Source organism: Capsicum annuum, chromosome 5 (genome assembly GCF_002878395.1).
Source record: "Capsicum annuum cultivar UCD-10X-F1 chromosome 5, UCD10Xv1.1, whole genome shotgun sequence".
Lineage (NCBI taxonomy): Eukaryota > Viridiplantae > Streptophyta > Magnoliopsida > Solanales > Solanaceae > Capsicum > Capsicum annuum.
Window position 1 is genome coordinate 133,984,853 of NC_061115.1, and position 14,222 is coordinate 133,999,074.

General features: G+C 39.6%; 1 pseudogene; it reads right to left on the bottom strand.

The window, feature by feature from the left end:
* Positions 1 to 14,008, bottom strand: part of LOC124898538 — a 44,701-nt pseudogene extending 30,693 nt beyond the window's left edge.
* Positions 14,009 to 14,222: the final 214 nt, after the last annotated feature.

Genomic DNA, 14,222 nt, shown 5'->3' on the forward strand with positions numbered 1-14,222 from the left:
ACTTAAGCTACCTTACCAAAATGACTCAAAATTCTATATGAGCCAACATAGTGGGGACTGATCTTCTTCTTCTGTCCAAATCTCTTAACCTTTTTCATAGGCAAAATTTTTAGATAAACCAAGTTACCAAAGTCAAACGCAAAATCTCTTCTCCTCACATCTGCATAAGATTTTTGACGACATTGGGTTGTCTTTATCTTTTTAGATTAACTGAACTTTCTCCATTACCTCATACACTAATCTGTTCCTATTAAACTAGACTAACCTACTTCAAACCAACCAATAGGAGATCTACACTTCTTTCCATAGAGTGCCTCAAATGGAGTCATATGAATACTTGAGTGATAGTTGTTATTGTAGGCAAACTCAATCAAAGGTAAGTGATAATCCCAACTACCCTTAATGTTGATAACACAAGCCCTCAACATATCTTCTAAAGTCTGAATAGTTCACACTGCCTGACCATCTGTCTGAGGATGAAATGCTGTATTGAGATGGACTTGGGTACCAAGACCCTTTTGAAAAGCCTTCCAAAAGTGAACGGTAAACTGGGTATCTATATTTAAAACTATTGTCAATGGTGCTCCATGCAACTTTACCAACTCCCTAAGATAGAGTCTAGCATAATCCGCAGCTGAATACAAAGTGTGAACTGGAAAGAAATGGGATGACTTGGTTATTGTATCCACAATGACCCAAATTGAATCATCCTGACGACGCATACAAGGCAACCCTGTCACAAAATCCATGTTCACCACCTTCTACTTCAAAGTAGGGTGCTAAACTCTTGAAGAATACCACTAAGCCTCTAGTGCTCACCTTAACTTGCTAACAATTCAAATACTTAGCAACGAACGCTGTAATTTCTTCTTCAAACCATTCCACCAGTAGATTTCCTGCAAATCACGGTACAACTTAGTGGCTCCTAGGTAAATAGAATCCCGCACACCATGAACTTCTGCTAAAATCTGTTATCTCAAACCATTCACACTCATAACACATAACCTACCTTGACAATGAAGCACACCATCTCCCACTTGGGAGAAAACTTCAACCTTCTAATTCCTAACTACCCCTTCAACTTGACCAAAATAGGATCCCTGTCTTGCTTTTCTTTCATTTCGGCAACCAATGAAGATTTCAAACCAATTTGAACCCATATACTCCTTTCGGCCAAATCAACAAACCAAACCCCTAACCTAGCAACCTGATGAACCTCAAAAACTAATTCCTTCTTATTATTCTCAACATGAGAAACACTTTCAATAGGCAATCTACTAAGGGCATCAACCACTACCACTACTGGAAATTACCCCTATGGAGATGGTTGAAAAATCGTTGCAATAGAAATCAAAACCGTTGTCATAGATCTACCGCAATGGTTCAGCAAACGTCCTATATATGGGTGTTACTATAGGTCTATGAGAACGGTTTATGCAACGGTTGACTGAAACCATCGCCATAGGTGAGGCTATAGCAACGGATATTTTTTGACTTATTTCATCTATTACAATGGTTATTAACCATTCCCATAGAATCTATTGCAACGATATTAAACCATTGCAATAGCATCTATTGCGACGATTTTGTTATTTTGTTGCAACGATTTTGAGTACCTATTGAAACTATTTCATTAAACTATTGCAACATTTTTATTGGTCTTTTGCGATGATTTTTGACTACATATTTCAACGGTTTATTGATTTATTGCAACGATTGTTGCCACATGTTATTAAATTGAAACAATTTATATAAATAGTCACTCATATTAATGTAAATTTTATTTACATACATAAGAAATTATAACACAATATATACACATCACAAAATAAAATCATTCATTAATAATCTCAATATCCAAAATATGCAACAAGCTAGTAATTTAAACCAAAAGAAAAATGTTATACATTTTAGATGGTTTCCAAAAGAAGAAAATAAAGATAATCAGCAAAGAATGCCACCTCAATCTCTTCCATGGGCCTTAAAATCATCAGCATATTTCTGAAATGCATCCAGAGTAAACTCTAGACCAGATTCGAATCCAAACCTCAGCTTCAAAGCTAGAAACTTCACCAGGAGTTCTATTGGCAACATTATCATAACCCAAGTCTACTCCAGTTTTTAAGCATCTTCTTCTTTTCTTTTTCCTTAGGAGTATTATCTTCCCACATCCTTCTCATCGAATCTTGATTCTGAAGTTTGTCGATCCTCTGTACACGAGTAGCAAATTTGGAGTTCTCTCATATAGTTTTTTCCTTAAGAGGGCATGAAGGTTTCCACGAAGCAGAAGATACAACAACAACAACAACAACAAACCCAGTGTATTCCCACTTATTGGGGTCTGGGGGGGGGGGGGGGGTAAGATGTACGCAGTCCATACCTCTACCTCTGATGAAGTAGAAAGGCTGTTCCGAAAGACCCCCGGCTCAAGTCACGAGATATCACACAAACACATAGTACAGCACAGAAGCAGATGACATAACATAGATACGGCACCCATAAGGAATATAAAACAGAGTAAAGCAGGAATGCAGGAATATAAAGCAGAGGAAAGCACACAGATTCGTAATAAACATGGAACATGGAACACGAAACACTGAATATGGAATCATAACAGGAATACACCCCCACCAATTAATTCCCTACACAAGCGACCTGAACTGGCCCTAGTCCTCTGCCGTAATTCGCATCTTCCAGACCTTCCTATCTAGGGTCATGTCCTCGGTGAGCTGTAACTGTTCCATGTCCCGCCTAATCACCTCACCCCAGTACTTCTTCGGTCTACCCCTTCCCCGTCTAAAACCATCCAACGCTAGCCTCTCACACCTACGGACCGGGGCATCCATGCCCCTCCTCTTCACGTGTCCGAACCATCTCAATCGTGCTTCCCGCATCTTACACTCCACTGAAGTCACACCAACCTTCTCCCGGATAGTCTCATTCCGAACTCTATCCCCTCGGGTCAGTCCACACATCCAGCGCAACATCCGCATTTCTGCCAGCTTCATTTTTTGGATGTGGGAGTTCTTAACTGGCCAACACTCTGCTCCATACAGCAAGGCCGGACGGACTACCACCCTATAGAATTTGCCTTTAAGCTTGGGCGGCACCTTCTTATCACACAGCACCCCCGATGCGAGTTTCCACTTCATCCATCCCGCCCCAATACGGTGCGAGACATCCTCGTCAATCTCACCGTTACTCTGGATCACGGACCCGAGATACTTGAACTTATCCCTCTTCCCTACCTCCTGTGCTTCTAGCGTCACTCCTACCTCATTCTCCCGCCTCACGTCATTAAACTTACATTCCACATACTCTGTCTTGGTTCTGCTCACCCTGAACCCTTTAGACTCCAGAGTTTGCCTCCACAACTCTAATTTGTCATTCACACCCCCTCGAGTCTCATCTATCAGGACTACATCGTCTGCAAAAAGCATACACCACGGCACCTCCCCTTGGATACGCCGCGTCAACACATCCATTACTAACGCAAACAAAAAGGGACTAAGAGTAGATCCCTGATGCAATCCTGTCAGGACAGTGAAATGCTCTGAGTCTCCTCCCGCCGTCCTCACCTGGGTTTTCGCTCCCTCATACATATCCTTAATTACTCTGATATATGCCTGCGGTACTCCACTCACCTCCAAGCATCTCCAAAGCACTTCCCTGGGGACTTTGTCGTACGCCTTTTCCAGGTCGATGAACACCATGTGCAGATCCTTCTTCCTCTCCCTATACTGCTCCACCAACCTCCGTACCAGGTGGATTGCCTCCGTCGTCGAGCGGCCGGGCATAAATCCGAACTGGTTTTCCGAAATAGACACTATCCGTCTCAGCCTCACCTCGACCACTCTCTCCCATATCTTCATAGAGTGACTCAGTAACTTAATCCCCCTATAGTTATTGCAACACTTAAAGTCCCCCTTATTCTTATAGAGGGGGATCATGGTACTCCACCTCCACGCCTCGGGCATCTTTGCCGTCCTGAAAATTTCATTGAACAATGCAGTCAACCACCTTACACCAGCCTCTCCAACAAACTTCCAAAACTCCACCGGTATCTCATCCGGCCCCGTCGCCCTACCCCTTCGCATCCTGCGGACTGCCTGTCTAACCTCGTCTACCTTAAAACGTCTACAATAGCTAAAATCCCAACACTCCCCTGAGTGCTCCAGTTCCCCTAACACAATAGCTCTGTCCCCCTCGTTATTCAAGAGCCTATGAAAGTACGACTGCCATCTCTTCTTTATGTGACCGTCCTCCACCAACACTCTACCGTCCTCCCCCTTAATGCACCTAACCTGATCGAGGTCACGACCCTTGCTCTCCCTAGCCTTAGCGAGTCGGAACAACTTTTTCTCCCCTCCTTTCCCCTGTAACCTTGCATACAAGCTCTCAAAAGCGGCCGTCTTAGCTGCCGTGACCGCTGACTTCGCCTCCTTCCTCGCTAGCTTGTACTCTTTCCTGTTTACCCGCTTCTCTTCTTCGTCCTTGCTTTCCACCAACTTAGCGTACGCCTCTTTCTTGGTCTCCACTTTCTTCCCCACCTCTTCATTCCACCACCAATCCCCCCGATGATGTCCGGCCCGGCCCCTAGAAACACCCAACACCTCCCTTGCATTCTCCCTGATGCACGTTGCTGCCCTGTCCCACATATTATCCACGTCCCCCCTATCTCCCACGCATTCACTGGCGTCAAGCCGCCCCACTTAATTCTCGGTCTACACTCCTTACTCCTCCTCTTTCTATTCTTCTTTATACCCAAATCCATAACCAAGAGCCTATGTTGGGTCGAAAGATTCTCACTCGGGATGACTTTACAGTCTTTACACAACGCCCTATCCCCTTTCCTAAGCAACAAAAAGTCAATCTGGGTCCTGGCTATCGCGCTCCAAAAAGTGATCAGGTGCTCGTCCTTCTTCGGAAAGCCCGAGTTCACCACCACCAGCCCGAACGCCCTCGCAAACTCCAATAGGGTCGCACCCTCTTCATTTCTCTCCCCAAAACCAAAGCCACCATGCACATCCCCAAAGCCTCCCGGTAGCGCCCCGATGTGCCCGTTGAAATCCCTCGCTACAACAATCTTCTCCGAACTGGGCACGCCTCTCACCACCTCCTCCAAAGCCTCCCAGAACCGCATCTTCTCCTCCCCCTCCGATCCCACATGCGGCGCATAGGCACTACACACGTTCAGGGTAAACCCCCGAATGACCAACTTAATAGTCATCAACCTATCGTTGATCCTCTTCACCTCCACCACCTGACCTCTAAGCTCTTCATCTACCAAGATGCCAACTCCATTCCTACGCCTGTCGCTCCCAGAGTACCACAGCTTGTAACCGTCCACATCCCTAGCCTTAGACCCTACCCACTTGGTCTCTTGGACACACGCAAGGTTGATCCTTCTCTTCCTAAGAATCTTCACCAGCTCTATGGACTTCCCCTGAAGGGTCCCTATATTCCAAGACCCAACCCTCAGCCTACCGTCGCTATCCACGCGCCCCCCACTACCCCCCCTCGGCCAAACCTTGGCCTCCCACCCACTCCCGCTCTCTCCCCATCTCCCGCCCCCGCCACAACCCCACGCCCCAACCCCCTCGGACATGACCCTAACCCCCCATTACCACCCACAGCCACAACTACACGAAAAAATAGGAAAATATAAGGATATACCCGGTGGCAATACCAAAGCAGCAGCAAGGAGATACAAGGCACACACACGTTCAAAGGAATACTCCCGAAGCAAAACTAAGAAGCGACCACAGCAACAGCAACAACAGACAACAGACAATGTTCACAAACCCATGCAAGTTAATGTTCACGAAGCAGAAGATACTATGCGATAAATTCCATAAGCCTCTACTTTGGTGCATATGCTAGCCATATATGTTAGGGTATCTTCAAATTCCTGGAGATTTAAAGAGAGTTATTGAGAAAACTTTACCAGGCAAGACTCATAAAACTCCCTTCAAATTATGGATAACAGAAGTGAATACGTGGACTGTTCAGATAAAAGACACTGAAAGGAGTTGATTATCCAATTAAAATAGGACCTCTTAAGTTGGATAGAACACCAGAGCGTCCTCAATATCTAGAAGCTTCCTCTGGCCGCCGTCTCACATTTACCTGGCTCAAAACTTTAAAACAACATATATATGTAACAGACCTACAACTCTCTTTTGAACCAGACTACTCAACCACTTTAAAACAACATACTACTCAACCATAACTCTCTATTGAACCAGACTACTCAACCACCTTAAAACAACATACAACTCAACCACTTTAATATTGAACAAGACAACTGTTATACCATGCCCTTCCAGTCAGAAGCAGAGCTAGGATTTGAAGTTTATGTATTCAAAATTCTAACTGTTCTAAGTCAATGGGTTTTAAAATAATAATTTTGAATATCAGATAAATTTCCTAAAAAAAATACAGCGTTTGAGCCAATACTACTGGATTTGGCAGAACATGGACACAGTTTTTAGCCCAGGTCTTACCTTCCTTCTACCTCTCCCATTTTTACCCCATATTAAGAATAGTGTAAATCTATCCATAAAATTTAGTGAGCTTATGCATACTTACTTTGAAGTAAGCTTCAAGAATTGGTCGAATCACTTCTTGAGCTTCATCAACAAATTCAAGTAAAGAGAATAACCTTCACAAAACATATTTCAAATTTATAGACAAACAACCAAAAGTGAAAATGAAAAGTCAAGCAAAAGAAGCTAGTAATCATACAAATCTCTGCTGTAAATCTCTTTATATGGCATTGCAGTCGGACATTCAATCATATTCTCATAAAAACTGTAATATTAAGATGGAACTACAAGTTGATCTTAAATTGAATATCCATAACACATCATTTAAAATGGTAATGTCTAGCCATAGTCTTGGAATTTCTGACCAATGGAATTATCACTCATTTCCAATCTGTAATGAACATCTTCTGTAAATTGTTATTTAAAACATAAAGTACTTAATACAACTCCACATTAAACGCATTCCAGATCAAGACATGTATATCTTAAACAAAACAAAGGGAAATAGTTGAAACTGAAAATCTATTACTAGCACAAAAGATAAAATTGTGGCGAGAATCAGAAAGTACCTCCTGGAGTTGGTTTACCTAGAGTGCAGCTAGTTATAGCATTTATCACCTTCCCAAGTATTGTGAGGGACTGATTGATGGTCTATTTATTATAAAGTTTCTGTTTATAAAAGAATAGGGACATCATTCACATATACATTAAGATGGAATGAAAGAACTCACGCATATTAAAAGAAAATGATAAAACAAAAAAGAAATTTTGAAAGAGAACTCATACCTTTGCTATCAAGCTAGATAGGTCATGCAAGGAATGTGTTGCTTCAAAAGATTCAAAAAAGATGTCTCTTCAGGGATGTCTAAATAAGTTATATGCACCTGAAGGCAGTAGACCAACCTATCAGCTGATTTAGAGATACAAAACTTGAAGTTAGTGAAAATTACAAAATACTCAAAAATAAACCTTTATTTGGCTTAGAGTTGAGACTGCATATAAGTTCTAACACCAATTTAGGCATAAAAAGGGCAACCATATTTTTCTCGATCATCCTGTGGATTGTGGGAGGTAAGAGAAGCTAATGGAAGATTTGGACAAGCTAGGACGCCCAAAACCACCTTTCCTTCATCTAGCAATCCCAATGCAATTGCAAATTGGTATCCCCTCAGAAACCTGCAGAAAGATTACGACCTTTTAAGAGACTCATAAATATGTTTTGTAAGCATGTTCCTGAAATTGAAGCAAAGTAGAGACGAGGACATAGTAAAAAATCAAACATGTGAGATATAGAGCTCTATATCAACAAGGAGGCACATCCTGATTATTGGTTGAGTTTGACAATGAGTGGGCCACAACATAACTTCACCGGGCAACGTGCACATAGTTCAGCAATTTCAAATATACAAGCAACAGAAATCATGGTAGGGTGAGGACAGAAGGAGAGCTACCTCAAACTTAATTCACTTTTTTGCCTATGGTATCAACCAATTTTTAAGATAATTTAACAATTATAATAAAGTTAATCAATCATATCAAGAAATATATGATTTAACCTAATTAACCAAATATATATATTTCCTTCTATTTATCTCGCAAAGTTGACATGCAAAATCTTATTTCCACTAACCCTTTAGTACCATCAATAGGATCCAACACCCAATGCTGACCAGAAGGACCCCCTTCAGATCTACCACTATCAATGGCAACAAGGAAATCTTCTTCAGATAATGGAGCATTACCATATATTCTATCACTTCCAAGTGTTTCATTGACAAGCTCTATGAAACACTGTAATATTTCTTTTTCCTCTTTTTTATGAAGGTCTCCAGAGTCCAGAGAAACATAGATTTAGAACATCCATCCGTTAATTTGATGCAAGGAACATAAATTTTCCATTGAAATGGGAAAATGAATATACAGAGATAAATAACAAACTATGAATCAGAAATGATTTAAGACAATAGGAAACATCATACAAAATAGATACCAAACCCAGTAAACTTTGTTTGGTTATGAGCTCCCTGGATTTTTCCTTTAAGAATTCATCAGCTATTAGGAGTATAGAATCTCATCATACCAAACGTCTTAGCTAGTTATGTCTCAAAGGAAATAAATTAGAGGAGAAGTTAGAAAAAGGAGAGCCTTTCAATTGCTTTAATTTCATGAAATGTTAAAAGATTGGACTATCTTTCCGCTATAACTTTGATTAACCTACAATCTACCCCAGGAAAAATATGCAGAAGTCCATATATCAATTCATTACTTAGGTTGAGGCCATTATGCTAAGAATAGCACGGACTAGTTTAGCTTCTGAGGTGCTGTGTGTGATTTCTGACCATGAAGATGTTGTAACGAATTCTTAGCTGAAAGAATTTCTAATGCTTTGTTATTTTCTGCTTTCACTTCCTTCAAAATTAAATACCTTGCCACAAATTAGATTAGCTATGCATAAATAGTAATATGTTAAAACTGTGCAGCTTTTCAAAAAATCTTTCCAAGGTTTCATTTGAATGCTATCTTAATGAATAAATGACAAAGATACACACAACATTGACTAAACAGCTAAGAGTTCAAATATTACCTCCTCAGCCACTAATTAAAATGAAGCAGCACCTAGCTCTTTCTGCAAAACAACGTTAACCACAACCTGTGAGCCTGATAATCAAATCTAAATCATTTTTCAAAAGGAGAGAATAAGTTGCAACGGCTCCACACGATAACAACCATAATATGTATATTTTTTTCAGAACATCAATTTCTTTAGTACAACAATGAGAAACATCTTGCTCTATGTGAAAGATAGAGAGGAGGTGGAACATATATAGAACAAATGGAATAAAATGTCAAAGGAAATAGATCGGTCCCTGCACATGACATCTTTGTTCACTCTTTAAAAATTGTTACATTAGTATGGAAGCATATTATAACAATATACCATAATCAGCCAAGAGATTTGTCAAACTTTGATTGAAATATGCTTGCAATAATACTTTTTGGACCTTCTGCAGAAAAATAGAGGAGATGCGAGTTGAACTGCATCAAGAAATTGCCAAGTTGAATATGCCAAAATAAACCAATCTAGTTCAAACATAATATCAAATGAAAACCTACTTCTAGGGAAAGAGTGAATGCTACAAACAATTCCTCCCAACGGAATGAAATTTGAAAAGCCATGAAGCATTTTGGAGGCATTGAATGATAGCAATAAATATGGATCAATAGATCTCGTCGGGTACATTTCAAGCGACACAAAGCTTACTTTTTCCTTGTACATCTCTACCTATAAGAGTAAGAAATTTCCTTAAACTAGCATACTATCATTTCTCCATTGTATCTAATGAAAGGGAGAAGTTCCAGTGGCCAAGTTGAATCATCAGTAGATATGATCAAATGTGCAGGACTTACAAGAAAAAGAAAAATCCAGTGACATATAGATTCTTGTTCACCGTTTTGTGATTATTTGTACAACCCATAGGGTTTTTACCACTTGAGGTCCCCTAAGAGGATTTTAATTCAAACTTAAAAGGAAAAGAAAAACAATAAGTTTCACAATTAATAAGGAAGTAACAAAGATTTACACATCAATAAAAGAAATAGTATAACATAGTTTTTCATGAATAAAAGAAGCTTATGAGTGATTTTTTCCCAATATATACTCAATTCCAACTATTAGCAAAGTCCATATGTTGCACAGTATAATGATGCATCAACAATTTTTCAGCCAAAAAAAAACTAATCTCCCAAAAAGTGATTCACACATAAGTTATATTTTTTTCTTTCCGGTTAAAACACCAATAGAAACATCAGATCATCACACAACATATATGAAATTATTTCTCTTTGCCCTTTTATAAAACGAATGTACAAAGTGCTTCTCCACCTTTCCAATTGCTTTTAGCTTCTACATAAATCTATTTTTTCATTAGTCTAATTTGATCAAACACAATAATATTGAAATGATGACATTAATATAAGCTGTGAATAGTATAGGAAGTAGCCTAAAACCAGCAAGGATGAATGTCCCTTTATACTTCTAGAGACAAACAATTCCAAGATTACCAAGGCAATCCAAGTTGTCTGGGGAAATGTCCAATAAAGTTGAGAAGACTGATATAGCACTCTATAGAAACCATAAGCGTCAAAAGATAACCAGAGAAAGTTCCAAGTATGTCAATGAGTATGAACCAATGTATTAAAATTATTGTACCTACAAATGACCAGTTCTAAGAAGTATGATGCCATGAGCCTTCCAAATAGACACCTGACTAAAATCAGATTTCACAGCCTCTTAAGGTTTAGCAAAAATATTTTCAAGCTCTTCAGGGTCTAATTCCTCATCTGAACTTAAAGAAACAAAGCACTCGCTATACGAATGGTTGAATCAATAACTTAGAAGAATACACTAACCTTAAAATCACCAAATTAAAGCAGAAAACCCCAAATTTGCTCGAAAATTGAAGTGCGAATTGAGAGCTGAAATTGAAGTGATTGTCAGAGCAATGAAGAAGCTGATTTTTGGTCGGAGCACTGGTGGTCGGAGCACGCACTGGTGGTCGATTGGTGGTGATTGTGGTCAGAGTGTACTGGGGGTGTGTGGTCAGAGTGTACTGGTGGTGTGTGGTTGGAGCTACTAGTAGTGTGTGGTCGGAGTTACTGGTGGTGTGTGGTGTGTAGATGGAGCATACTGGTGGTGTATGGTGATGAAGATCTTAATGCAGGTGGTGGAGACCTCATTGACAAGGGAAGAGGAGGCAGAGCATCGTGTTATTTTACCAGAAAAGACTACAAAATGCTATGGGAAATTTTCAACAGTAATGGAAAATTTTTATTATATACTTTTTAATTTTTGTTGTATGTTACTTCAATTTTTGGTGGATATAGTGACAATTTTTGGAGGGAGTAAATTACAATCGATGCAATAGCTTTTTTTTTGTCAATTAAGTGTTGCCATAGGTTACTTTATGAAAATGGTTCATGAAACCGTTGCTATAAGTCACTCTATTGCAATGGTTATTCATCAATAGCAATGGTTATAGCACACAATAGTTCAAATAATAAAAAAAAATTTTGCAACGGTTGGAAGCATTGCAATAGATGCTCTATAGAAACGCTTTTGGAACCGTTGACTAAAGATTCGTTGCAATAGGGGTAATTTCTAAAAGTGTACATTGGCCTTACTCGGGTGATACAACACACTCATATCATAGTCCTTCAACAATTCCAGCCACCTTCTCTAACGAAGATTTAGATCTTTCTTAGAGAACACATACTGTAAAATCTTATGATCCGTGAACACATCAACATGAACCCCATAAAGCTAATGCCTCCAAATATTTAAGTCCAAGACAACTGTTGCAACTCAAGGTTTTGGGTTCGGCAATTTTCTCATGGGGTTTAAGTTGTCTTAAGGCATATGCTATGGCCTAACCTCGCTGTATTAACACACAACCAAGACCAACTCTAGAAGCATCAAAATAAACTACAAACCCATCTGTGCCATCTATCAAAGTCAATAAAAGAGTGAAAGTGAGTCAAGTTTTTAACTCTTGAAAACTCTTCTTGCAGGAACTGGCCACTAAAATTTTGACTTTCTTTTAGGTTAGTCGAGACATGGGGGAAATAATAGAAAAAAACCTCTAATAAACCATCTATACTAAGTAGCTAAACCTAAGAAACTCCTGATATCTGAGAGAGAGATGGGTCTAGGCTAGTTTCTCACTACTTCGATCTTTTAAGGATCAACTTGAATGCCATCATCAGAAATAATGTGGCCAAGGGAAGCTAATGATCTTAACTAGTATTCATACTTGTTGAACTTAGCGAACAACTGGTGATTTTTAACGGTCTTCAATACAACCTCAAATAGTGTGCATGATCATTTTGACTATGAGAATAGATAAGGATATCATTTATGAAGACCATGACGAATATGTCTATGTACTTCTTGAAAACTCTGTTTATCAAGTCCATATAAGTTGTAGGAGATTCTTTAGTCCAAAAGACCTAACTAGTAATTCAAAGTGACTATATCAAGTCCTAAAAGCTATCTTTGGGATGTCACATTCTTTGACTCTAAGATGATGATAGCTGAATCTGAGGTCTATCTTAGAGAAATAACCTGCACCCTAAAGTTTGTCGAGAAAGTCATCAATTTTGGGTAGAGGATATCTATACTTTATTGTAACTTTGTTCAACTAACGATAGTTGATGTACATTCTGAGGGAACCATCTTTCTTGCGCATAAAGAATACTAGAACACCCTATGGAGAAACACTAGGCTTGATGAAACCCTTATCTAAGAGATCTTGCAATTGTTCCTTCAATTCCTTAAGCTCAGCTGGAGCCATTCTGTAAGGTAGGATTGAGATAGGTTGGGTATCTAAATTGATATCTATTCTAAAGTCAAATTCCTATTCAAGAGGAACATCTGGAAGATCTTCAGGGAATACTTATGGAAATTTATTCATTACTTGAACTGGCTCAATACTTAGAGTTTCAAAATTTGAGTTCTTGACTCGGACGAGATGGTATATATATTCCTTGGATATCATCTTTCTTGCCTTAAGTTAGGAGACAAACTGACTCTTAGGCACTGAAGTAATACCCCTCTATTCAATAACAGGCTCATTAGAAAACTAGGACTAGACAATTCTATTTCTACAACAATTGAGGTATAGCATGAGTGGAGCCAATCCATGCCAAGAATGACATCAAAACCAGTCATATCTAACTCCACATGATCCACTAAACACACTTTCTGAACACCATGATCGAGCAATTTCTGTATACACGTCTGGCTATAATAGAACTACCCACTGGGGTAGACACTGAGAAAGGTTCTGCTAATATGTCGGGAATGACACCGAAGTCTACCGCTATATAAGGAGTCATAAAGAAAAGTGAAGCTCTGGGGTCTAACAATTTATAAATATGAAGATGGAAGACTTGTAACTTACCCATACCACATCAGAAGAACTTTCTTGATCCTATCGAGTCTGGAGAGCATAAAGTTAGTTCTAATGATGCCTATTGGTGGCACTGGATGTGGATCCTTACTGAGTCGGGAGACCTATTAGAGCTGATGCAAAGTTAGACTGACCCTATTGATGAAGATCCTTTCCCTTCTGGGTAACTATTGGGCAATCCGTAATCCTATAGCCAGGCTTGCCATATCTAAAACACCTATCACTGCCTGCTTTGCACTCCTCTAGATGGCTCTTAGCACATTTCCTACAAAGTAGGTTGGTACAACCACTATTTAAGCTACCATAGGTATTAAATACTTGTGCCCTATTCCTATTATCCTGCCCAAACTTAGGCACTAGCTCACTAGATGAAGATGGGGATGGAGCTGAAAATTTTTGGTGGAATTGATAACCATTTCCACCCTCATACCTCTGCTGTGAGAAGTTGAAGCTACCTCTTATGGCCCTCTTATTCTCCATTTCCTTCTCCATGAGCTTCTCCTCCTCAATCTACTAGAAAGGTCAATTTCCTTAATCAACATGACTGTTCTCACTCCTTAACTACACTATCAGACACCTAGACATAAAATTACTCATCCTAGACCTAGAATCTATCACCATAGTCAAATCATACCTCGCAAGCTGAGTAAACTTGAGTGAGTACTCCCTCACACTTATGTTACCTTGCTTCAGATTTATGAACTCC